The 27,793-nt window shown below is 47.4% G+C and overlaps 1 protein-coding gene across 4 annotated transcripts in view; it reads left to right on the top strand.

Moving 5' to 3' along the window:
- HHLA2 (HHLA2 member of B7 family) overlaps positions 1-27,793 on the top strand; it is a 1,624,464-nt gene that overhangs the window by 153,524 nt on the left and 1,443,147 nt on the right. For all 4 annotated transcript variants that reach the window (XM_069204789.1, XM_069204791.1, XM_069204790.1 and 1 more), the window contains one exon: positions 26,972-27,048. The gene's annotated coding sequence lies outside the window, so the exon portion shown is untranslated. The remainder of the gene's footprint in view (positions 1-26,971; positions 27,049-27,793) is intronic.

The following is a 27,793-nucleotide window of genomic DNA, read 5'->3' as shown; positions in this document are numbered from 1 at the left end:
GCAGCGGTGCCGGTTTACACCACCACAGACGTGACGGCCATTTTCTATCCATAACCTCACTTGATTCCTGACTTTCCACAGGACAACACCTATACTGCATGTGCTGCTGGGATATATGTTTGGATCCTGCCATGGCCTGTGTGACAAGGGGAAATGGCCCCTGCCTTCACTTCGGAGGAGTTAGAGTGCCTGGTGGATGGGGTCCTAACCCTGTATGGACAGCTGTATTGGCCTTCAGACCAACAGGTGAGTACACCATGGGGACGATGCATGCAACAAGGTGTGGGGTATGTCTGGTGGTAGTGTACATGCAGGGCTCCGGGTGATATGTGTGCCAATGGAGACGGAAATGTAATTTGTGGGCCATATGTGTGACAGGCAGGATTGTATGGTTAATGGTATCCTCTTGTCTGTATTAACTCTGCAAGTCAGTGCCCATCAGAAGAAGGGATTGTGGAGTGCCATCACCAAGGAGGTGCGGACCCTGGGGGTCTATAGCAGGCGGAGCACCCACTGCAGGAAAAGGTGGGAGAACCTGTGATGATGGGCCCAGAAGAGTGCGGAGACCCAGCTGGGGATGGCCTCCCAATGAGGGCAGGTGCCAGTTGGAACCTGACCCCCATGATGTCCCACATACTGGCGGTGGCCTACCCAGAGCTGGATAGGCGCTTGAGGGCAGCACAGCAGCCACAAAGGGGTGAGTACAGTGAGCGTGACAACTATTTTTGTTGCCTGGCATGGGCTCTTGGTGGTGGGTTTCAGTTAGTGGGTACCCCTTAATGCCTGCTCAGACATTGCTGCATGGTCCAGCTCAAGGTAAATGGGTGTTTAGCAAAATCTTGTAATCCAGCTAGGTGGCATTCCAGGTCACACAGGGTTTAGTGAGTTCCAGGAGGGGTGCAGTTATCAGTGGTTGTACTCATCTTGCTGTGGTACCTAGCCAATGGAATGCCAGTGTGATGCATAGTGCTCAATCCTGATCCCTGTGTGTGATGATAATGTGTATGCCATCTGTAGTGTTGCTGCTGTAATTGACCCAGTGCTCCCTTTCTCTCTATCCCCCATTTTCTTCTGTCATCCTGTCCATGTGTGTATTAGCATCATCTGGTGGAGGAGCAGGGGCACCAGCGACTGAGAGAGCTGCATCCCACAGGACCCAGAAGGCAGAGTCCACCGATGCCAAGGGGACCAGTGGGACGGAGGGTGAGGGGAGCGCCACGGCAGAGACAGGAGGTGACAACACTGACTCTGATTCCTCCTCCGACAGGAGCTTTCTGGTGGTGGCGGACACCTCTGGAATCACCCCAGCTACAGGTACAGCTGCCACCCCATACCAGCACCACCCTCCCAGTAGCTCCCCAATGAGTTGCCCGTGCCCGCTCACCCAGGAGGGTGGGCATCTCCTTCACCCCAGGCACCTCAGGCCCTGCCCCAGTCAGCCCTGCTGCCCGCAGTGAGGAGGCTATTCACCTCCTGAGATCCATCTCTGTAGGGCAGCCAACCATAGTGAATGCCATCCAGGGGCTGGCATCCCAGATGTAGCAATGCAATGCATACCTGGAGGGCATCCACGGTGGGTTGGTGGCCCAACAGAGATCATTTCAAGCTCTGGCCTCCTCTCTGATAGCAGCCAGTGTCCCTGTTCCTACTGTACCCCCTCCAACTACCACTTCCCAGTCTCCTCTACCCCAACCCATCTCATACACACATACAGACAAGCATGCACACAAAACATCAGACAAGAGTAGCACAGTCAAACACAGGCATCACACTTCAGGCCGCAAGCACTCATACAAACAACAGAGAGTTGCACACACAACATACACTGCCTCCACTGTCTCCCCCTCCTCCTCCTCCTTCTCCCTCATAGTCACATCTGCACTCACACCTGCATGCACTACATCAACAGCCACCACCACCATCACCACATCATGCAGCACACCCACATCACTTGCAGACACCTCCACAACATCCATCCACGCATCCCCTTTGTCCTCTCCAACCCTGTCTGCCCCCTCCTAGGAGACACAAACACACACACTCAGACTGTCAACAGCCATCCACCTCACACACACACTGTCCATGCACTTGCACCCAAGTCCAGCAAACGTACACCTCTGACAACCACTCCCTCAAACTCCACTCCCATCCCGTCTCGCACATCCCGCCCCAATGTCCCTAAGAAGCTTTTCTTTGCCCTTCTTGACCTCTTGCCTCCCCCTCCACCCCACCATCCTGCCTGTAAGAGCAGGGTCGCAACGACCCAGCACAGCACCTCAACCAAACAGCCTGCCATTGCTCCCATCCAATCAACAGCTGCTGGCACAAATTGGGCCCAGAGTGTGATGGCTGCCACTCCTACTGTGAGCACACATCTGCCTCAGAAAGGGAGGACTAAGGTGGTGAAGAACAAGGGACATGAGACAGGGACAGTGGAGGCACCTCCTATTCTTGAAGGCAAGAAAGGGAAGGTTCCCACTCCACCACCCAAGAACGGGAAGGATCCCACTCCACCACCCAAGAAAGGGAAGGTTCCCACTCCACCATCCAAGAAAGGGAAGGTTCCCACTCTGCTACCAAAGAGAGGCAAGAGCCCCCCTCCACCAGCAGTGGGAAAGGAGACCCCACCTCCAACAGAGGCAGCCAGGGTTACACATCCACCAGCAGAGGGTAAGGAGCCCACACATCTAGCAGAGGCAGTCAGGGTAACATCTCCACCAGCAGTGGGCAAGGAGCCCTCACCTCCAGCAGAGGTACAGCAGCCCTCACCTCCAGCAGAGGCACAGCAGCCCTCACCTCCAGCAGAGGCATTTCAGCCCTCACCTCCAGCAAAGGCACAGCAGCCCTTACCTCCAGCAGACAGCCTGTAGGCCACCCACCAGAGACAACTGGGCAAGGAGCCCCCTCCAGAACCAGTGGGCATGTTCCCCACTTCAGAGACTGTGGCCTTACACTACCCACCAGGGACAATTGGGCAAGGAGCCCCCTCCAGAACCAGTGGTCATGTTACCCACTTCAGCTGTGGTGCCCCCCGCCTCCACCCCCTTCCCCCCATGGTACCTGCCCATTTCCAACATGCACAGTAGAGTCCTGATAATGTCAGTTTGGCCTGTGGCCATGTGGGCCTTTTGTAGTTTGGACTGGCCATTGTCCCTTTCTGGACATTGATGCTTGCTTTTGTTTTCGCATGGACAATATGGTGGCTGTTGGCATCAAATTACAGTGTCACTTAAAACTCAATGTAGTCCGTGGTTTAATTAGACGTGGGTCCTGTGACATTGGTTTTACTCTGCAGATGGTTGTGTGTATGGTGTGTGTGTGAGTGGTGTGTGTTGTGCGTGTTGTCTATCACTCTCCTTTTCCTCCCTCCTTCCCTTGTGTGCTAGGCAGCTGTACTCACCGTCGTCATCTTCGTTGGTGTTCCAAGAGGAACATGGCATAGAAGAGCATCGGGAAGACTTGAAGTTCCGCTTCCATGGCAACGGTGGTCTCCTCTGTGTCTCTGATGGTGAGTCTATTGTTTCCTATGCAGTGTTTCCGCCAGGCTTTTGATGCCATTGGTTCCCCCTCGTAAATTGTGGCGGTTTGCTATGTCATAATATGGTGGGCGGTACCTTGTCTTCCGCCTGGCTGTTGATGGTTACCTCTGTGGTCAGTGGTGTTAACGCCCTGGAGGTTGGTGTGCTACATTGGCTGTCTATGGGAGGTATCACCGCCATGGTCATAATTTGGCGGTTTTATGAAGTTGTCCATGTATTAAAGCAGCAGCAGTTCTAGAGTTGAGCCACACCCTGAAATAATGGGATAGTCATGTGCGTCCATTTTTTGAGCATTTTAAGAGGGTATATTCCACAGGTAACTAGGTGATGTTTGTAGAGTAATCGTAATTTGTCTCTAAAACAACCCTGATCTTTGGCTTAGGTGCTTGAATTTCGTTAGATTTAATGCCATTCGTGTTTTTAGTAAAGGTGTTGTATAGATAGTCATCTGAGATTTCTTCATTATAGTCATTAGTCTATTGAATCATTCTCCCTTCACCTTTATCATAAAGTTTATTTGTAATTTCTGTTTTTTTAATATAAGTAAGGCATCTTTCTTTTTCTTGGACTAAACTGAATTTGTCGTATGGGTTCTCATGTCTCAGTACTTCAAATTCCCTCAGACCAGTGTTTTTGAAGGTGATAACCTTGTGAGGGACAGGTGATGAAGGCAGGTAGTTAGTATAGGGAAGTTTCAAATTTGTTAACTGCCTTCTGGGGAAGGTTGGTTGTTTTTGAAGAAGAAATATAGTCTGATGTTGTGAAAAATGTTCTACAGTTCCAACTTCATATTAAAGATGTCTGGTCAATTGATAGGGACAAAGGTCAAGCAATGGCTTAAAACACATATCAGAGACACTGTCAGTTGGTATTTTGAAAAGTTGAAAAGGGTGCCTAATCAGGTGGCTGTTACCTTCTGTGCTTCTGTGCTGCATCTGTGGTGGGACTTCATCCTCCAGAAGGAGGTTAGGCTCTTTTGCTCCCTCACTAACAGCACTCTGAGTTCCCTGCAGCGTGGGGCATGTCCGGGCCCGTGCCCAGATGAAGACCTGGCCAAGAGTGGGCATGTCGGCGCCCATAGGCACCTCGATGAGGCTGGGCTGGGCCACGCTCTTGGTCTTTGATTGCTGCTGTGCAGCTAAAGGCTGACTCCCTGCGGATGGATGAATACATCTAGTAAGGGTTGGTGCATGTAATTTCCTGTGCCTTGTTTTTCCTTTTGCGTGAAGTTGACACCATAACGTGATATATTTTCGATGCATGACCTTTTTCGGAAATATTGTCTGATAGGAAAGAAGAGTCTCTCTGCAAGTAAGGGTGGAAAAAAAGGCTTATGTTCCTCCTGTTCCATAATTTCCTACTTTACTATGGCAATAGGCACTCTCACTGAACTAAGGGGGTGATTCTGCCGCCCGCCTGGCGGGAACCGCCATATGGCCGCTCCGCGGTCGAAAGACCGTGGAGGCCATTCTGGCTTTCCCGCTGGGCTGGCGGGCGACCGCCAGAAGGCCGCCCGCCAGCCCAGCGGGAAACCCCCTTCCCACGAGGAAGCCGGCTCCGAATGGAGCCGGCGGAGTGGGAAGGTGCGACGGGTGCAGTTGCACCCGTCGCGAATTTCACTGTCTGCAATGCAGACAGTGAAATTCTTTGTGGGGCCCTCTTACGGGGGCCCCTGCAGTGCCCATGCCATTGGCATGGGCACTGCAGGGGCCCCCAGGGGCCCCACGACACCCCATACCGCCATCCTGTTCCTGGCGGGCGAACCGCCAGGAACAGGATGGCGGTATGGGGTGTCTGAATCCCCATGGCGGCGCAGCGACCTGCGCCGCCATGGAGGATTCAGAAGGGCAGCGGAAAACTGACGGGAGACCGCCGGTTTTCCTGTTCTGACCGCGGCCAAACCGCCGCGGTCAGAATGCCCTGCGGGGCACCGCCAGCCTGTTGGCGGTGCTCCCGCCGACCCTGGCCCCGGCGGTCAAGGACCGCCGGGGTCAGAATCACCCCCTAAATCTGGTGCAAGACAATATAGAGGAAGTGCAACAGTTGATTACTGCCCCATTTTCACTACCTGACGTCCAACACAGGGTGCCTGCTGCAGAGTCCAATCTGGCCCATGACAAAACCACCCAGAAGGATGTTTTGCCATGTAACCCCAAAGTGCAGAGGCGGAATGAAGGAAAATCTAAAAATCCATTTGTAGTGCATGACGATATGAACAACATTGTGCCCGGCGTCCAGCCCCTCATCTTCAATTTGAATAATCCACTCTTTTCTAAAAGGCAGCAGGGAGAGGGGAAAACAACTAGGTCCCCTTAAAATGATCTCATTTTTTTGGGACTTCTTCCACAGAGATGGGTTTGGTGCATATTTATTGTCTGGCTCCACTCAGATAACAGTGAATAACCCTGTTACCATGGACAACATTCATGCCATGTTTCAAACACGTTGTCAAACCTTTGTAGCAAGCGTGGAGGCCTTGTTGAAGTCTTGTCAGCAGGACATGTTGGGCCACATTAAATCATTAAATGAAAAAATTCAATTTCTGTCTGAGGCACTTAACAAACCCAAACTAAATAGCACAGGGGAGTATTGTGCAGCCTCTAAGCAGATTCACATAGCTCAGTGTAATGCCATTAATGCTCCCTGAAGGCAACCGATTAGGATATCCACACCCGTTGCTGCCTCTGACAAGCATACTAAAGATTCTTCAGCTCACCTGCGGGAGGTCAGTCGTCCCTACTCTATTAGGATCCCTCACATTCAGCAGGCCATACCTTCAGCTTCAAGGGGCCAATCAACCCACCTACACCTTCCCCCTGAATGTCCCTCATATGTGGCCATCTTGAACTTTGGAGGAAGAAGCCCAAGAGGACAGTCAGAGCCCTTTATAAAAAGCTGTGTATTGGTGCAACACAAATGTAGGGTGTCAAATTGATAACATCATTAGGACCCATAGGGTGAGTTGGGTGGGCACTTCACCCAAAACATGGAGGGGGATTGCGTGGGTATTAACTCTAAAGACCCATGTCTTGTATGTTTTTTGCTGTCACATTTTGGCTACCTATCATCAACAGTCCAAAATGTGTATGCTCTTTCCATTAGGGGTTTTCTACTATCCACCTGCCATAGAAGCCATTGACAGCACCTCGTGTATATCCAGCCTAAAAAAATCATGTGTGCCAATGACATCAGCTCTGATTAATACCACAAATCACTTTGAACCTCTGTCAGGCCTTTCAGAAATTGATTGATGGCATATGCCTCCCAGTTCTTACGGGACTACTAGTCATTCAGAATCCTTTCTTGATTTGTCTAGTCCTTCCCAGATGGCACCAAATCCAAGGATGGATCAGAAACCAGTCAAGACATCCTCAGACTTTCAGCTATTATCAATGAATATTGTGGGGATATGCCAGAAGCTAAGAAATGAGGACTGGTTATCCTTTATCCAAGATAAATAAATAATATACTGTCAAGAGACCTGGTCTATCAACCTTATATATGTTGAGGGTTTCAAATCTTTTTGTTTTGCAGCTACCCCTTCAGTCCAAGGAAGGGGAAATGGTGGCTTGGTTGTCCTTGTCTTTAATGTCATCAGGAACTTGAATGTCAAGGTCTAAACCATGTTTTCAGATTTTAAAACTGTCTCAGTCAAATGCAGTCAATGTATTTCTAATCAATTTTCATTTCAATTTTTGGCAGTACAACCAGTTGGTATTATAGATGAGCTATAGACAATTGTAGCAGAATTAATGCAAAGTGAAAAAAATCATGTATCGTTTATGTGGGCAGGCAATTTTAATATTGTTAAATGTATCCATAGAGGTAACTATATCTGTGGGATTACAGATGGGCAAGGTAAAGACATTAGACATGTTAAACATTCAGCATATGGGGAAGACTTGAACCGGATAGTTCTTACTCATCATCTGGTTTTCTCATCAGACATAAAAGCTTAGGTTCTACTAACTCCCATACATTCGTTGGAAGAGGTAAAGGTAGCATAATAGATTTTGGGAGACATTATGAACATGGTGGTAAACACCGTTCCCCATCGTGGCGACGCTGAACAGAATCCCGCCATTGGCGGTGAGCAGGAACCCGCCATATAAAGATGCAAAAATCTGAATCTGTCAAACATTTCCTATCCACCAGTCACCGCCAGGACCTTGTTGGCGAAAATGCAGGAAATCCCACCCCGCCATTACCGAGCACACAAACTCCCTGCCCTCCAAATAATGATTCACAAATCACCGAGGAAGTCAAACGACCATTGGCGGTACAGACCGCCACGGCCAGCAATGGGGACCCAACAGTAAGAATTGCACACATTGGCAAGTTTGAAACCCACACACCTGAGACACATCCACAACACTATAAACACTCACAGACACACCCCACAATCCTTTGCATCGCCAATAGGACAACTGAGATTGAGAACTCCACAAGCAGACACTGAACACCACAACAGACAAATCACACACACAACCACACAACAGCACCTTCACCTAGATTCACACAACCCACCACTCACAACACACACCATGGCACCCTCCAAGCACCCACGCGTCACAGAAAGGGAGCTAAGGACCCTGGTGGACAAGATAGTGAAGGTCGAGGCACAATTATTCGGGGCACAGGTCCAGCACACACCCATTGCCAGGAAGATGGAGTTATGGCAGACCATTGACAACAAGGTCAATGTAGTGGAACACCATCCACGCACGAGGGACGACATCCGCAAGAGATGGAATGACCTGTGCGGAAAGGTGAGATCCATGGCATCCCAGCACAACATTGCAGTCCAGAAGACTGGGGGAGGACCTCCACCAACACCATCCGACTACACTGACTGGGAGGAAAAGGTACTGGCCATCCTGCACCCTGAGGGCCTCACTGTACTCACTGGAGGAATGGACTCGGGTAAGTCGTCTATAATTACCCCATATCCATCACACCTGTTATGCATGCACCACCCCACCCCTCCAACATCCACCAGGACCACTACCCCACCCAGGCCACAATCACAACATCCAGTCACCCTGCATGCCCACAATTCCACCAACAAGCCCACATACCTTCCCCTGTGCACAGCTACCTACCCCCGCAAGTAATCACAAAGGCACTACACCACCCTCAATGCACCTCCACATCCTAAGCAAAATGCAATGGCAACCTCACAAAGACACCCTGCATGACCCAAAAGTGGAAAACCGGCACAAAACAGCCCAGCCCTGTGCACCCCATCTGATTATGCAATTGTAACAGACATATCCATTCCTCCCAACAGGCACCACCAGCAATGCCACCCTAACGGACAGGACAAGGAGTGGCAGTGCCCCACATGGAGACAGAGGCACCACCCAGGACACTGGAGAGGGAACTCTGGAGAGTGAGGAATACCTTGGCCCCTCACACAGTCCTGGATTGTCAACATCCAGCAGCCCCACCCAGGACACCACTGACACCCCTACCACACACCCACCAACATCAGGCCAGGGCAACACGACCCACACCTGTGTATCCAGGCCACAGACTGGTGGAACACAAGGACAGAGGCCACGGTCACCACCTACCAACAGGCAGGAAGACAATGGCCCCAGTACAAGTGGTACTGCCAGACCTGTGCAGGGGACACAGGCACAGGGGGCTAGGCCCAGTGGGAGCTCATCAGTGGCCCACGGGGGAGGCCACAGGATGGATGCTGCAGTCCAAGATGTGATCTCTTAGGTCCTGGGAGCATACCACCATACCCAGGACAGATTGGCCCAGATTGTGGCCACCCTGGAGCAGAGTCAAAGGCTGCAGAGGGCCTAACACCAACAGACCATGGAGCAGTGGAAACTGCACAATATCACCATGGCCACCATAGCAGGTGCACTGCAGCACCTTGTCCCAACCCAGCCTGAGACCCCCACAGACCAGGAAGCCCTTCCTACAGGCCAAGATACAGACTAGTCAACAACAGCAGCAGCAGCAACTGGACTTGTGCCACCATCTGAGGACAAACAGGAGACCTGCAACTCAACCCATACAAGCCAACACCAAACTCCCAAACGGTCCCTCAGGCCCAGCTATGGCACTGGAACACCTGCCAAGACCAAGGCCCCCTCTAAGAAGTGACTCTGATGAGAACTGTCCTCCAAGTGTGCCACTGAATCACCATCCACACCGTGCAATAACAACCCTAAAACCTGTAAATAACAGATGGTCATATCAACACTGCCAACAATCGCTGAGACCATGTAGCCAATATCGACATACACCAGTAACCCACTCCCATCACTGTAAAGAGCACCATGGCATCCCTGACACCAAATAAAACACCTGTTCACCAATGCAAATGTCCCCTGTCTTTATGTTGAATTGAATGGAAGTGTGCATACAATTGTCATTGAAATCATTTATTCATATCTTAATTGCAGGAATGGCACCCCACGCATAACATGGGGTTGTGCCAACAGAAATGTCAAACAAGTTCTCCATAATGTCACTTGTCTCATGCAAACCTGGTCACAGTGACAATGTCTATAGACCCAACAACCCCTTAGAGGATAAGGCATACCAACAGTATGCTGCACAGACAGCAACAGCATCAAATAGTACCACTTAGTTACTGGAAGTACAGTTGGATCAGTTGGTTCCTGGAGTGTACATCTTCCCCCTCCTCATCATCACCATCACTCTCATCTCCTCTCTGAGGAAGCTGGTCTGAATATACAGCCCTTTCCTCCTCCAAGAGGGGAATAGATTTCCTCAAAGCCAGGTTGTGCAGCATGCAGCAGGCCACCACTATTCTACACACCTTTTCAGACTCATAGGCCAAGGATCCCCCAGAGATATGGAGGCAACAGAATCTAGCCTTCAGGAGACCTTTTGTGCGCTCTGTCACCCTCCTAGTACGTCCATGCGCCTCATTGTAATTCCTCTCTGCATCTGTCCTAGGATTCCTCACTGGTGTCAGGAGCCAATGCATGTTGGGGTAGCCAGAATCACCAGCAAAAGGGGGCAAAACAGGACTGTCACTGACAACCCTCAGTTGCAGACAGCCTGGCTGTCTGCTATGTGCCAAAAAGTGTCAGACACACGTACCTATGATCCATCCTCTGTCCCCTTGTAGTTGTTCCATCATATGTGGCACACTGCTGTTCCTTAGCACGAAGGAATCATGGAATGATCCAGGGAACATGGCATTCACATGTGAGATGTACTGGTCTGCAGTACACACCAATTGAATGTTCATGGAGTGAAAGTTCTTCCTGTTTCTGTACACCTGTTCACTTACTCTTGGTGGGATGAGAGCTATGTGGGTTCCATCGATGGCACCTATCACATGGGGAATGCTGCCAAAGGTATAGACTTGATGGCAGGGAGGTCGGCACTTTAGGGAAACCTCACATAGGACTGCAGGTGTCGTACAAATGCATTCAGGAATCTGGACAGTATAATGCTAAACATTGGCTGTGAAAAACCTGCACTCATGCCCACTGTCACTTGAAATGAGCCCGTGGCCAGGAACTGGAGTGCAGAGAGCACTTGCACTTCAGCAGGGATGGCATGCTGATTCCAATTAGCCGGGCTCAGTGCTGGATCCAGTAATGCACAAAGTTCATGAATAGTAGCACGGTTGAGTCTGTAATTGATAATGATGTGATGCTCCACCATGGTCCCCAAATCAACAAATGGTCTGTACACCGATGGGGCCCTCCCTCGCCACATGGGTCTGTACCTAGGAGGAGTTGAGAACACATTTGAGTAACACACATACATCTGCCCAACATGTTAAATATTTAGCACTGCTGGCATACAAGTCGATGACACATATGCATAGTAGGATGTTAAACTGGAGTGACGTCCTGAATGATACATCAGGACTGTTGTGGTGAGTACATGTATATTTGTTCATGCCTATGGGGGTTGGGGACGATAGGGCCTGCATGAGGCAAATGAGAAATTAATAACTGTGTAGTAATGGCCAAAATGACTGCCCCCTGTAATCCTGAAATGTTGTAGTGCAAGTGACCTCATACCGCTAGCAGTCGTCATAATAGTGTAAGGCGGTGTTCACCGTCGTGCGACCATTCATTGGTTAACATGGTTGTCAATGGGGATATCAGCGTATCATGATTGCTGCCGGCAGTGACGGTGCACACCGCCGCGAAGCGTACCCCATCTCGTCACCCAAACTTCACTTGACTCATGGATTACGTGCATGCAGGTACTCCACTGAGTGTGCTGCTGTGTCCTGACTCTGGACCTGGAAATGGCACGAGTGGCAGGGGAAAGGGCCCCGGCTTTCACCACTGAGGAACTGGACAAGCTTGTGAACAGGGTCCTACCCCTGTACATCAAGCTCTATGGTCGACCAGAGGTACAGGTGAGTAGGTGGATTGGGGGGCATGGATGTGTGTGATGGTTGTAGATGGCTATAAACATGTGTGCACGTTTGACACTGTACAGTCGTGGAATTCATGACATGCTGCGTGTGTGAGGTCCTGTTATGCTGTTGTGAGTGTCCGTCCCACGGTAGATGTATAACCAGCTGTATCTAATGGGCATTGTCTGACCTCTGTGTTACTTTTTCTGTGTGCCCCATTTAGGTCAGCACCCATCAGAAGAGGGGACTCTGGCATGCCATCGCCAGGGAGGTGCAGTACCCTGGGGACCTACAACCGGCGGAGCACCCACAGCAGGAAGCAGTGGGAGGACCTGCAATGCTGGGCGAGGAAGACCTGCAAGGCCCTGCTGGGGAAGTCCTCCCAACGAGGAAGGGGTGCACAGCAGACACAAGGGGAGTACAGAAACCATTGTATGCCTCCTGGATGGATATGTGTGTGTGCTGTAGTATGTATGCTGTCTATTGGCAGGGATTCTGACTGATGTCATTTTACATAATGGCCCCTGTGGGAAGTTAGGTTGTAAGGGTCAGGTCTGCAGTGCTTCAGGTCCTTCTGTGATGTTGGAAATGGCTGTAGAGCAGGGTTATGGCCACTAGTCAGGGGCATAGCCATGTAAATAGCGGTAGGTGCTGCATGGTGGAATATTTTCAGGGTGGGTGCATGTGTAAACCAGTTATGTACCTCCATTCAGCTATTTACAAGTGTCTCTCCTATTTTGACTCCCCATCCCTGTTCTCTTGTGTTGTCTGTGTACATCAGCATCAATTGACGAGGGAGCTGAGGCACCGGCGAGTAGGGATGCAGCGGCCCACAGTTCCACAGAGGCAGAGTTGAGCGACGCCAAGGGGACCAGTGGGTTGGAGAGGGAGGGGAGTGCCATGGGAGAGCAACTACCACTGGAGGTAGTGACTCCGATACCTCCTCCGATGGGAGCTCCCTGGTGATGGCGGACCCTAGTGGCCCCACCCATTCTGTGTCATCTTCCACCACCCCCATACCATCACCGTCCTCCCATTTGCTTCCCACCGAGTTGCCCATGCCCGCTCATCCAGAAGGGCGGGCGTCTCCTTCACCCCATGCACCTCATCCCCTGCCCCAGTCAGCCCTGCTGCCCTCACGGAGGAGGCTATTGACCTCCTGAGGACCATCTCTGTAGGGCAGACAACCATTGTCAATGCCATCCAGGGGCTAGCAGCACAGGTGCAGCAGACCAATGCCTACCTAGATTGCATTCACAGTGCCGTGTCTGGCCTATAGAGATCTTTTCAGGATATGGCCTCCTCTTTGATGGCAGCCAGTGTCCCTGGTCTTTCTGTCCCCCCTCCAACCTCCTCTACCCCTTCCAGCACCTCACTCCCTTCACCCGTCCCAAGCACACATCCTGACAGCCATGCACACACCTAAACACACAAGAAGCACACTGAAAAACACAAGTACCACACTTCCCACCATAGGCATACACACAGCCAACATACAAAGGCACACACACCAACATCCACCTCCCCCATTGTGTCCACCTTTCTGCCTCCCTGTCTGTCACATCTACATACACACTCACAGGCACTGCACCCGCATTCACTGTTGCTGACCCCATTCTGGCAGTCACCACAAAATCAGTCATCCATTAATGCACCCCAGACACCACACCTGCACTTACCACAACGACTTTGGTTGACACATGCAGCACACTCACCAAACTTGCAGACACACAGACAACATACATTTACACTTGCAGCCTGTCTTGTCCCACTGTGTCTACCCCCTCCTCCCAAGACACTCAAACGTTCCAAAACACCCACCCAACACACATCCACCACACCTCAGCATACTGTACAGTCACCTGCACCCACGTCATGCACACCTACACCAGTCACGACCACTCCCTCTACCTCCACTCCCACGCCTTCCTCCAGGTCCACCCCGATTGCCCCTAAAAAATGTTTCCTATCCCGTGTTGACCTATTCGAACCCACTGGCCCACCCCGTCTCGTCCCTAAAGGTGCCCACCTCCTTGCCCTGTCCACTCCTCCCATGTCACAGCTCGCCCCTGTCCGCCCTTCCCATTTCCGTGCTACCTCCCCTGTGAGCAAGAGACCCCGTGCTGGCCCAGGTACATCTGCCGCACCCCAGTCCAAGGCCGCTCCACCAGCTTCAAAGACCAGACCCAAGCCCCCTCCACCTCCCAAATGTAAAGCCAAGCCCCCCCAGTCGTAAGTGCCCACCCCCCAGCCCCCTGCCCCTGTTCCCTGAGGTGCCTGGATGTCCTATTGTTGCCCCTAAGATGGAGTACCATTTGCACTTGTGGGAGTCAAGTTGGGGCCATTTGGGCCCATCAGACTTTGGACTATGGACTGGCCATTGGCCTTATGTTGGACTTCTGTTGCTCCTGGAGCTCAATAAAAAGTTTGTGTGGCCATTGCTGGTTTTGGCACACTCTGGATCCGTGGTTCATCATTTCTTTGTGGGGGGGTGTTGGCACATGTGTGTACTTTGGTCAGGTTGTCTTGGCCTTGGGTCGAGTACGTACCTCTTGCTCTGGGGTGTATGACTTGTGCTGTTGTGAGGGCTTGTGGGTGCTTTGCGGGGTAAGTGGAGTGGGCGGGTGTGTAACTGTGCCCTTTCTTCTCTTGTTTAGTAGGTTGCGGTACTTGCCATCGCTGTCTTCGTTGGCGGTCTCAGTCGTGGAGGTATATGGCAAGGAGCAGGACTGGCATGATTTGCAACTCTCTATCAATGTCTGCTTTGGCGTGTTGTGTGTTCCTTCAGTGAGTGTTTCCTTATATTTGGTTTGTTTCCGCCTGGGTTTGCGTGGCGGTGGTTCCTGCCCCAGAACTGATGGCGGTCTAGTGCTTCATTATTTGATGGGCGAGTAGGGCCTTTCGGTCGGTCTGTGGGCGGCCTCTGTCGTTGTGAGCACTCCTCTTCTGGTGGTGAGTGTTTTTCAGGCTACCTCTTTTTCAGGTGGTTCATAATTTGGCGGGCCAGACCGCCTGACTGTTGGCGGTAGTTACTGCCACCGCCGGCGGAGTGGTGTTTACCGCCATGTTCATTATGAGGGCCTTTGTCTTACTTTTGACCCCTTCCATTCAGTGATCATAATTCATCAGTTTTTTCATCTCATTGCGATCTAGCTTTAAAAGAAGGATTAGGCCCTCTTTACAATACTCTGTCAACAAGGGGAATGGCTTCCAATTTGTGGAATGGCTTATTCTATGTTAGCAGGGGAAAAACACTAAAAGATTTTCCAGCTCACTGATCGTTCAATTCAGATAGCACTGCTGCCCTTGAAGCCCATAAAAAGGCCACTAACACGATCCCGCACAATTTATGTGCTATAAAGGGTGTACGATCAAAGACATACAATTCAAGGAATTGTTTGACATACTGAACACAAATAATTTAGGTTTACAGTTCACACATAAAATCAGCTGACCACACAGATTGAGTTTCTGGATGTGACAGTGTACATTGAGAAAGACAAAGTACAGACAACGCTACATAGTAAGACAACAGCAACCAATAGTGTGCTGCACGGCTCGAGATTTCATCCTGAAGTTGAAGAGAAGTATCTCATATGGTGAAGTAATCAGAATGAAAAGTAATTGCTTCGATGTGAATGAAATGGAGAACAAATTCAAAGAGACGCAACAGTGATTCCTGAAGAGGGGATACAAGTTCCAGGATATAAAACAAGGGGAAAGAAGATCAAGATCCCTGAAACGTGCACAGACACTTGTAAATAAACAGAACACGGTCAAAGAGGTGGAACAAACATCCATCAGGTTGACTCTGACATACAGTAAGGAGAACCATCCAAATTAAAACATTCTTTACAAATACTGGGGTGTGATAAAGAAGCATTCTGACATTTGAAAATTACTAGGGGTGCGACCGGATGTTACCTATAGGAAGGCACCCTCATTGAAGTATAATCCAGTAAGAAGCCATTTTGAGTTAAATGTATCATCCAATTGGTTGCGAGAACAGATAAGGGCTTTGTATGCTGCAATAAGTGCAAGTCATGTCTATTTGGTACTAATAAGAAGGAATTTCTTGACTTTATAAGAAAAAATCTCCCCATAAAGGAGAGGATAACATGTGATACCTCTTTTGTGGTCTATATTATTGAATGCCTTTGTGGACTGAGGTACTTGGGAAGTATGTTCTGCCTACTAAAAAAATGGATACTCAAACATATAAGGATAGTCCAAAACTGAGACATGAGTTATGCTATGGCAAAACATCTGTAGTGCCCTGATGGGGAAGGTTGATCACACATGTGGCACTATGGTAAAGCCTGTGTGAGAAAACATGAGAGAGGAGACGACAGGATGTTAAATTTGAGATGTTTGGAGTCAAGATTCATTAACAGACACAAAACAAAAATATCTCATGGTCTGAACAGGGACCAGGAAACACATAGCCATTTGTAGGGACCAAAAATAATACAATATCAAATTGGATTTGAAGACACATGTAGATATTTCTTTAAAATTTTCACTGTAAGAAACGTCTATTATGAAATATGAGAGCTTAATCGTCCAAAAAAGAAATATACACGACATGAAGTTGATATATATTTGTTGTACAGCAGCAATATGGGTAGAGTTGTAGTTGCAGAATTCAAAGGTAACAAACGCAGGAACTTAACAGGTAATTTGCCCCGAGAGGAGAAAAATTGAACTTATGGGTGAAGTTATCTGTTCAGTAATAATAATGCCAACAGTTGTCTTTGATGGTTAGTGGGGTAAGAGACCAGCCATAAAGGGTATATGGCTGAAATATATTTAATAGCTATAGAGTATTAGAGAATAAGCTTAGATCTGAATGGATGAAATGTTATCAACTGTCTATGTGGTTAGGGTACTATACCAGATATTTATTTTGAAACAATATGACCTGACTCTTAATGACGTAGAGGTGCAGCCATTGTATCAATGACAGACCAGCATGGGGTATAATATCATAGTGACACCTGTAGGCCATGAACAATTGCCTGGGAATGTTGCTTAATGATATACTCTGGAATAAAACATGTCATTATTTATGTTTGCGTCAAGTGATTAGAGAAGTACGTATTCTGCTACTTGAATAAGATACAACAGTCTGAGTATTAAGTTGGATTTACAGCGCATATAACATTTTTGGTCTGTCTGGGAAAGAGCACTGTGATTCTGTGGTATAAATGCATTATGGTGTCTGCTAATGGACATTCAGAATTTTGTAGACATTTTTATGTTGGTTTGTTAAACAACACTTGTTATATTTAATCTGTTTTTAAATGTGCACAATGGGTAGAACCACATATCCCAGAATACTGCATAAGGGTTTATAATGGGATACTATATATTGTTGACATAGAAAATGCACTCACTAACCACGATGAAGACTTTGTAAGTCGAAACACGTCAGTAATGTTATTTGTTTACTCTGGTGACTAATAAATATGAGTACAAACTCTCTTGGAGTGCTGCATTTTTCATTTGTTGAACATATACTCACAGGGAATTGGTCCGTCCCTGACGCAGGCACCAGCTGTAGAGCGCGCCATGAAAGGACTGTTTGGTTTGTTGATATATATATATATATATATATATATATATATATATATACATATACATACAACATGAATAATAAATACTGTGGATACTATGCAAATCCTGGGCTAGTATTCGTCATCCTGAAAATGCACGTAACTAAACAGTGTACTTCATACTAACAGGGAATGAAATGCAGCAGTTGGGTTAGAAACATAAGCATATAAATCACCAATTACCATCATAAGTACATAAACCACCAAATATCATCATCAGTATTCTGGTAATAATAGCCCCACATAGGTACAGGGGCCCCTGCCCTCCTTCTAGTGAGGTTATAGTAATATTAGAGCACCTGGTGGAAATAAATTCACTTAGGAAAAGGAAGGTAGGGAATAAGACCATCTGGGCACGTACTAGTTATAATATATTAATTGAGGCAAGTTCCCATGATGCAAAAACCACTTTGCCATAGTGACCGGGCCTTCATTGAGGATCCACCCCATTATAATGAGCCACAGAGTAAATACCCCAAGGTATGGCCCAAAACACAGTGGGGACACACACACTGTATTTTCCCCTGATAAAAGGTATTCACATGCAGCAATCCATGAGTGTGCAGGACAGCTGCTGAAGTTATAGGGTTTGCAGGCAAAATGCAGGCATGGTAGACCTCCTTTGGTCTCTACTGGTGGCTCACGAAAGCACTATGCTGCTGCCCAAGCAGGGCACAGTACAAGGTGTGGCCCATGTGGCAGGGTGGCCTCGTGACACTAGAGTGACCCCTCCAGCTGCAGTAGAACTTCGGGATGGCGCTGAGACTCCCATAGGAATACTGACGGCCCACTTCTTCAGTACCAGCCTCACCAGACGGGATGCGCACACCGCTTCCCTCTAGGCAGAGTCGGCCGACGATCCTTAAGTTCCAGTCCCACCCTGGTTGCTAGGCAATGCTTTAGAGGGCCATGCTGAGAGGCACTGCAGCAGATCTTAATCGCGTTGGGAGATCTCACTGGCCTATGCAGCCTGGGCAGTCTGTGGCTGAGATGTAGCACTGTACTAGGGGCACAAGACACACAACATTCAGAATCTCTGAAAGTAGAGAGAGCAAATCTCCTGACATCATCCCACACTGACCTCCACACATGCAAGTAGAGTTCAATCACTGCTCCTGGTCCTAGTGCAGCTACCAAATCCATGAGGAGTAGGATCCCATGATGGCGGTAAATAGTGGACATTTTTGATGGCCCTGAGATTTCCCAAAGAACAAGGGGCAAGCCAACATGCCCTTGGATAAAACACTTGGGAGCACAAAAGCAGGCAGCAGGCCAACTCATTAGGTGATTTGCAAGGTGACAGACCCTTTTACAGCCCAGCAATTGGTAGGCAGCAGACCAGCACAACAAAGCAAGTCCAAATAGCAGTTCCTCTCCAAGTAACACAGCAGTCCTCTGGTAATGTGCAGTATGTAGAGCCAGCAGCATTTGCCTACAAGTCCCACACAGTGTCAGGCATAGAGCCCCTGTACGTATATTCAAAATTGTTTTTGATCAAGGGGTGAGACCAAGGGAACCTTTTTAAATGTACAACAAACACTTTCAACCCAGCCCTGGCTCCAGATGATCAGTACGGGGTAAATCAGCCCTTTGTGTGAGGGCAGCACACCACCTATAGAGATGTAAAGAGTGAACAATCTCTCCCTATCCTAGCCCAGGAAGACTATCAGTATGCAGATGAATGCAGATGTATTCTCTGTCACACCGAGCCGTTCCTGTGTTGTGGCTGTCTGGAAGATATGCACCAATTGTAGCTGTCCCCTAGCTCCAGATGTGGATTGGAGTCAGGCTGCAAAGCACTGAGAGTTATAAGCACAGAGGAATGCCCACTATGTGGCATTTCTAAAATAGTAATGTAAAATCCACCTACACCAGTAAGTAGCATTTCTCACTACCATTCTAAACATACCAAACATGAAAAAGCTACTCCTTTCTGAACTGCAATTTTCACTTAAAAGCATATAAGGGAATTCGCAATGCCAACCTATGAGAGGATGAGACCTCACAGTAGTGAAAAATGAAAAAGGCTGTTTGTTACTTGTAGGACATGCAAAACATAAGAGTACATGTCCTATCATTTACTTACACAGCACCCTGCCCATATGGCTACCTCAGGCCTACCTTAGGGGTGACCTTTATATAATAAAAGGGGAGTTCAGGCTTTGCCTTTACTTTTAAATACCAAGTTAAAGTGGCAGTAAACTGCGCACACAAACCTTTCAGTGGCAGGCCTGACAGGTTTGAAAGGTTTTTCTGTGGGTGGCACAATCAGTGCTGCACGCCCACTAGTAGCAGTTAATTTACAGGCCCTGCATATATGGTATACCACTTAACAAGGGACATACAAGTAAATCAAATATGTCAAACAGGTGTAAACCAATCATACCATGTTTAGGAGGAGAGAGCACATGCACTTTAGCACTAATTATCAGTGGTACAGTGCCCGGACCTAAAGCCAACAAAAGGAAGGTCTGAAAAGTAGGAGGAGGAAGGCAAAATGTTTGGGGATAACACTGCAGAGGGCCATTTCAAACAGGACCCTTTTTTGTTTTATGTTAATGCCCTAGACTCATTTTTTGTTTCAATCATTAAGGATGTTCCCAAAATAGGCACTCGTCTGGTTTCTGTACTTTTATATGCAGACAACATGGTTCTTATTGCCCACGCAGCTAATAGATTACAGGCCCTCTTAATGCTTTTAATAATTTTATGAGAAATTTAAATTTGAAGGTCAATCACCAAAAATCTTTTACATTGACTAGTCACCCAAATAATACTCAGTCCGAAAGCTTACATTATTAGGGACATCCCTATCTATAGGGTATTTCATTTGAACTATTTAGTCACTTTGGTGCCAAGCTGACATGGGACAGGCTAACTACCTAGAGAACCCAGAAGATGATGGTAGCTTGTGAATCAATTTGTAACTTTGCGAAAAAGCTAGGCCACAAGCAACTTAGAGAGATGATCTTGTCATACAGAAGTAAATGTCTCTCAGTTGGGATATATGGGACGGGCAAGAGTATGGGGATCAGCTGTGGTTTCTCCATGAAGGTGGGCTAGCGTCACCCCCCTACTCACTTCAAGCCATAGATGAAAAACGTAAAATGGCAATGAAATGATTTAATTCCCATTTTATTTTTTTCCCCCGATGTGCATGCTGTAGCGTCCCTGAGGAAAACGAAATGGGGCCTGTCCTCTGCTGCCAAGGAGCAGTGGCTGGCTGGGCACTCCAAAGTGCGCAAGTCACTTTGGCCTGCTGCTTTCTGCTGGCCAAAGTGACATGGGCAGTTTGAAGCTCTCCACTCAGCTGTCTTAAGACAGCTGGGTGGAGACGAAGCACAGGCCTCCAGGGCCTGAAGCAGCATCTGGCCAGCCCGCTCTGTCCAATCCAGGCACTTCGCTCATGCTGGTAAACAGGATGAGAGCAGTGTCCGGATTGGTCAGGGGAGCTCCACAGCAGACTGTAGTTTGAAGAACACTGAGGAGGACGTGCTGCAGTTGGTAAGTACCTTTTATTTTAATTTAACATAGTACTTTTACTATAGGGCTTTTGAGAGAGGGGTGTTTTATTAAGGGCTTTTGGAGGGAGGTCGTGTTTTATTTTATTTTTTCATAAGTGATTGGGCACTTTGCTTGCCCCACCACTTTTTAAGGCTACAAGCCACCCGTGATGGAAATATGCTGGACTGGGTAATCTGCAGGCTGCTGAAAATAAATTTTTGTGTGGACTCCGGGCCATTCCCAGCATCACACCAAGTTTAATTTCCCATCTTGAAATTGGTATAGGCTATTTTGAGGATCCAGTAAACCTGGATCCCTTACTATTCAGGTTGAAACTGTGGGCAACGCCCGAGACCAGCTTTTCTCATAATGTTTTAGAGGACAGTCTTATCATAAGTAATATGACCGCTATTCCCTGGTTAGCAAATGTCAAGAATACCTTTTGTGATCTGGGCCTGAGCCTTTTTTTATTCTGAAGGCTGTATTGGTCCCCACTCCAATGAGTTGGCAATACTAAAGTTTCTTGCAGACACCGAGAAGGCCAGAATAGTAAAGTTGCTTGGCATGGTCTCGATCCTTCGATATGCACCAATTTCAAGTACTTCAGGGATGGAAATTTACCTATCTTGGATAGTGATCCCTGAGCACAGATTTTACCTTACATGTCTAAGATTAAGTACAGTCCACCTTTTAGTAGCATTCCCTCTGACAAACTCTTGGTTTGCCTCACTCCCTTGTTGCCCCTGTGAGGCTTTTTCAACTCAATCTACAACACATTTTACTATGTGGCCTTTAATTAGAATCAAAAATATATATTGCTGCTGTGTTTAACATGGATCATGCTGAAGATAGCTCCTGTCAACATTTGACAAGCACACATAAATGCGTGTCACCGAAAACGGATGATAACAATCCACACATAATCAGTGAATAAATGAATGCAATTTTTAAAAATGTTTACAAGTCAAGAGGTGAGGGAACTGGTAGTACACAGCTTCAAAACACAGTGCCGCATGGAGATACCTATGTTACAACTCATATCGGTGTTCCCATACTTTTTTCAGTGCAAAAAAGAACAAGCCTTTGCAATGCAATGGGTCTCGTGTTTACTTGAGTTAAAGCTATTCACGTTGTAAACTCCTAACCGGACTTTTCTTGCCACAGAAACTGAAAAGTAAAACAGTTTTACATAAGTGAGCCGACGGCCACCATGAGCGCACAGCAAACACACAAAAGGAAACAGAAGTTCGCTTGCAGTGAAATGTATCGGCAAAAGTGCAATTATCAATGTGACCGGCAAAAGTGTAAATATCCATGTAACAGGATCAATGTCATGCAAAGCGCTCGACTACTGCCCAGCGAGATCATGCTGCCTATGAAATAAAGAGAAAAAGTAGCCCAGAAACCATATGGAAAACATGGAGCCTCGTATGTTTTCAGTAGTTGGTCGGTGCGCTGGAGGCGGGCTAAACACCAGAAAAGGCATGATGTATGCAGGTCTTTCACTAATGAAATCAAGCTAATTTTAAAAGGCAAGCCCACAAACCAACCAAACTGATGGGCATGACATGGGCATGGTTACAAGCCTGTAGAGAGCAAACAACAGGGACAGAGCGCTTTGCGCTGAACAGTAAAAAGCGTTCCGAAACAGAAGTTGGCTCCTACAGGTTCAGCTCATTCATTCTCAGTCAAGCCTGCCCTCGTCTGAGAAAAAGAAAATAAGGACATAGGATCACACCTTCCCAGACAAACCCTGTTACTGCTGCTGACTTTATCTTAGGACAGCTAGAGCTGCATGGGGGCCTTTCCTCGTACCCAAAGCCCTGGATGCTCTCAATTTGCTGGACAGTACTGCTTTAGTGGGCCCTTTTCATCCTGCCGAGCATAAATGTTTGACCATCAGCATTTAAATGCACACAGCTTTGCTTGCAAGGCCATTTCTGCATCTTTCCTGTTATCCTGAATCAACATTCCTTGCCACCAAGAATTTGTTATCTGCATTTCAACATAAACTGCAGAAGGTACCATGTCACGTATTACACCTTATCCAGTTCTCAATTTTTGTAATGGCAATATGCATTCGGCAACATGTACTTTTTAGGTTTTTTTTATGTTATAGCTAATGGTTTGTGAATATTTGGTTAAATATCTGTTTCTAGCTATACTGTGCAAGCTGACCCTGGCCCACTTCCATCACCCTCCCCGCTCCCATGTCTTTGCCTCTAACATCACAGTAACCATACTTTTTTACACTTAAACCACTGATCCTGACTACAGGTAAGGATGGCCCTTGTCTCCTGATATTGCTGGACTTCACAGTTGCCTTCGATACCGCAGCCCTCCCCATTCTCATTCATAACCTAACTTGAATGAGATTCACTGGCAATTTCCTTCACTGGTTCTTCTCAAACCTATCCTTCTGACACCAGTTCTTCAAATGGGTATCTTAAAGTCACAGAAATGTCCCTAGGTTTCAATCTTTCCCCCAATTTCTTCAAGCATTACATGGGGCTTCTTAGAAATTTATTGATAAATAACAGGATCAAAATTCACGACCACAATGGCAACACACAAACCTTCTTGAAAGTATCCTCCGCTTGATGCATTTAATGCTTCGAACAATACATGCATCTCATTCAGACCTGGATGTTGAGTACCTGCCACACGTTCAGTCCCACCACAGCAGAATCCCCACCCAGTATTTGACAAGAACAAGCAACAAGAAGTCCCAGCCTAGCTCAAAAATATGAACCAGGATGAATTGTGAGTCCCAAATTTCTACTTTATCCGGTCACTCAAATTGATCCTGGGCAGTGACCTCACTCAAAAATACACTTCCCCAAGAAAATAATGGCCACATGGTACCAGCTCATCTGTTAAAGAAAGTGAAATGATTTCTTCCAGAATGCCACTTCAGAACTGTCTTTTAAGATCTTGCACTTCTACACTGGATAGTGGCAACACCTTACTTTACAGCCTTCCGGGCCCCAAAATGGCACCCCCCCCGGAATGGCACTTTGCACACTGTAGCATGCCTCACGCCAAGAAATAAAAGAGGGAGTAGGTCCTAAAAATGTATTTTCCCATTTTAATTCCCATTGGATTTTGTGCTCCTTGATACTGAAAAAACAGCTGAACAGACTTATACCACATTTGGCAGAAGGCAGAAATCTACTGAAGGCCATTGCATAGCTTGGTATAAATTTGTTTAGTAGTTTTTGAGAAATTGATGCTTAAAAAGGTGCTCAGAGTACACATGAACAGAATACTTTTTTGAGCTATCTAGACTGGTAATTTGTGGATCCTCTGCAGATTGCTGGATATACTGAGGGTTTCCAAATCCAATTAAAAAAATGAGGCACCCCATTGGGCTAAGGAGATTTATTTCCCAAAGTCTGTTGCACATTTGCAAACCTACTGCTGATGCGCTCTGATTGGCAGACCATCACAGAAAAATTTCTGTTTAAGTTCACATTATCCAACAAGGTGCACTGAAAACAAGGGCATATGTGGCAGAGTGAACCTACCCTGATCCTTCCCAGATCCATGTGGAGGGCACCAAAGGGATCCCCAGACATAAAGTTATCCCAAAGATTTTTCTATCACAGTGTATGCAAATCCTGTGCTGGATTCATGAATCCCAGACCCTCCTTGAGTCCCATGGACCATCTAGGGCCTTAGGATTCGCATACCGAATAGAGGATATGAGAATCCTGGAAAAAATGAAAAAAGTGTTTAGTGCACTGTTCCACAGTCTGTGGTCCGAAGCCCCTCAGAGGTCCGTGACACATTCCCAGTGGGTCGGCAGGCCTGGGCATGGGAAGAAAAGCACTTCTCAAAGGCTGTGCAGATGGTTAATATGCGTGCTGAAAAGAACATGTATCACGCAAAGGACAGTATTTTATGTGCATAGAACAGTGGGATACCGCTTTTGTCACATAGATTCTTTTGTTACTGTGCAGTTCATAAGTTACAATCATAATCTAACACAGTGAGCTATGAACTGCCATTAAAGAGGTGCATGCAAACTGTTTGCCACAAATTAGAAAGTTGTTTATTTACCAGTCTTTCATTTTTCTTATGCTGCTAAAAATGGTTTGGTTGGGTAGAATTTAATTGTTATTATTAAAGTCAACGCTAACCAATGTGTTGTGTTCTGAATCCTGAGTTTGTGCTTCTCTAGACCAAGCACTCTTAGAACATGCCTACTGGTGTGGATGACATGTGAATCCTACAACTTGTAGTCCCCTGTAAAGTGCTATAACACCCTACACTGGTATGAGAGGTGCTTTAATTGCATGTGACAGAGAGGCTAGTGAGAGATGGCAGGCCCTTATGGTTTTACTTCCTTTCCCCACCTCACATTTATGTGAAAAAGCTTTCTCGGATCTATGTACCTAAAAAATAAAAACAGAATTTGCTTTGGAAAATGTAGAATCTGACCTGAAGACTCAACTTTCCTAAATAAAACCAAACATTGAAAAGTTAGTGGCTGAGATGCAGCACTAACCTTCCCATTAAAGCTTTTTACATTTTTGCATATTTTTTCAATATAAAAGTTATGGCTCTCATTCTGACATTGGCAGCAACTGCCACCTACCGCCACGATCGCTGTGGCTATCAGCCGCCCACTCGCATTATGGCACTCGACGGAATTCCGCCATAAGGCTGGCGGAATACCGCCGACGGTCATGGCGCCGGACGACGGCTGTCAGCAGCAGCGCCACGCCAGAAAAACACCGCCTACCATATCATGAGCAATGATACTGCCTGGTGGTGTTTAGCTGGCCGACGTTGCTGCTGACAGCAGCGCCGTGTCCTGTCTCCAGCCAGAGGACCCCCTGCACGCAGGTAAGTCGGGTGCTACGACAGGAGAGGGGGTGGGGGTGTTGTGTGGGGGTGTGGGGGGTGTCTTTTCAGGACTGCATGCATGCGGGTGTGAGTCACGTTGAGTGAGTACGTGAATGTCTGAATGTGAGTGCGAGTGTACGTGTATGTTGTGAATGCATGTGTGCTGCAGAGTATGTTGGTGTGCGTTGCGGTGTGTGTATGTATGTGTGCATGTGTGTGTGTAGTGTTTGTATGTGTGTGCACGTGTGGATGTGACAATGTGCGGGGCGGGAGAGGAAGGGGGAGGATGGGAGAGGGTGGGGGCGGACTCTGGGGGGGAGGAGAGGGGCAGGAGAGACCCCTATCATTGCCAGGGAATAATTTCCCTGGCAGTGATATTGCCTACCGCCATGGTTTTCGTGGCGTTACGAATGCCAAGAAAACCATGCAGGTAAGCGGGTCATAATCCCGAGGGTGAGATTGTGACTGCAGCCTGGCTGGAGACCGAAGTCTCCAGCCCAGCAGCCTGACCACCCTGGCGGACGGAGTGGTACATTGGCGGTTTGGTCATAATTTGGTGAAAGGTACTGCCAGCCTGTTGGCAGTACCTTTCCCCAAGTTACCGCTGACTACCAGGTTCGTAATGAGGGCCTATATCTTTAGTAATTTTAGTAGTTGTTTGGTGTGTACTTGTTTGTGCATTTTTTGCTAATTCCTGTTTTAATGTTTGAAATTAAAATCATACAAATTGCTCGGGGGTTTTCGGCATCCTGTAATGATTCAGAGGGGGTACCCAGGAGTCAAAAGGTTGGGAACTACTGGCTTAGTGTATTGCCTGGCCACAGTCCAGATCCTGTGGCCAACCATCTGTGTTTGTGTGTCCCACGTTTTTGGGGTCAGTTTGTCAGATGATCATAGTTCTTCCAGTCTCCATATTTGACAATCTCATGAGGTGCTCTGGTAGCATCTACTTGTCAAAGGCCTGGAAATATTCATCTAGTTTTGCATTATGGATGTTGGTTGAATTTCTTCAGTTTCAGGATGATCTGACTTTCATCTGCCTAGCTGCAGCATGTGACGGTAAATGTTTTTATTATTTCAAACAGTGGACTGAGGTACACATTGAAGAGAAGAAGAAAATAAATGACATTTGTTGTACATCTGCCTTTACGTTGTAAAGTGGGTAAGTAAATGGAGATACAGAGACAATGCTTGATCTGTCAGTAAGGTTTGAAACAATCTTGTCCAATGTGGCTCTAAAAAGCCTTTTCTCTAAGTTTCTATCTGATGGCACGGTGTTGAACTATGTTGAATCCAGCAAATAGATATGTAAGAGTAATACTGTCACTTTGTTAGACCAGGCATCAATGGCGTGGTTTCCCTTAACTTTTGGCCCTCTGACCTCCTGTTTTTCAGACTCATTTTTTGCTGGTTTTTAGGATTCTTGGCACTTTACTACCACTGAACAGTGCTAAAGTTCAGGTGCTTTGTACTTTAAACATGGTAACGTTGACTTCACAACAACTGGCATATTTAGTTTACTTGTAAGTCCCTAGTAAAGTGTACTATATGTGTCCAGGACCTGTAAATGCTAATAGTGGGCCTACAACCCTGATTGTGCCACCCACTACCATAGCCTTTCAAACATGTTTCAGGCTTGCCACTGCAGACCCTGTGTGCAGTTCTAAACTGCCATTTCTACCTGCCAAGTGTACCCATTTTCCAGGCCCAAACCTTACTTTTTATTGCATGTGAAACACCCCTAAGGTATGCCCTAGTTAGTCCCAAGGAAGGTGCAGTGTATGGTGAAAACTACGCAGTGCCCTGAGTGTGGTAGAAATATCAACGCATAGTGCCCTCGCCATCGACGCATTGGTTCATCAAAGGTACTGTTTCAGCATGTGGGTTCTGTAGCCAGTCTAACGTCC

The sequence above is a fragment of the Pleurodeles waltl genome, chromosome 8, assembly GCF_031143425.1.
Source record: "Pleurodeles waltl isolate 20211129_DDA chromosome 8, aPleWal1.hap1.20221129, whole genome shotgun sequence".
NCBI lineage: Eukaryota > Metazoa > Chordata > Amphibia > Caudata > Salamandridae > Pleurodeles > Pleurodeles waltl.
Note: the sequence above shows the minus strand (reverse complement) of the source record. Positions and strands in the feature narration are given on the sequence as shown.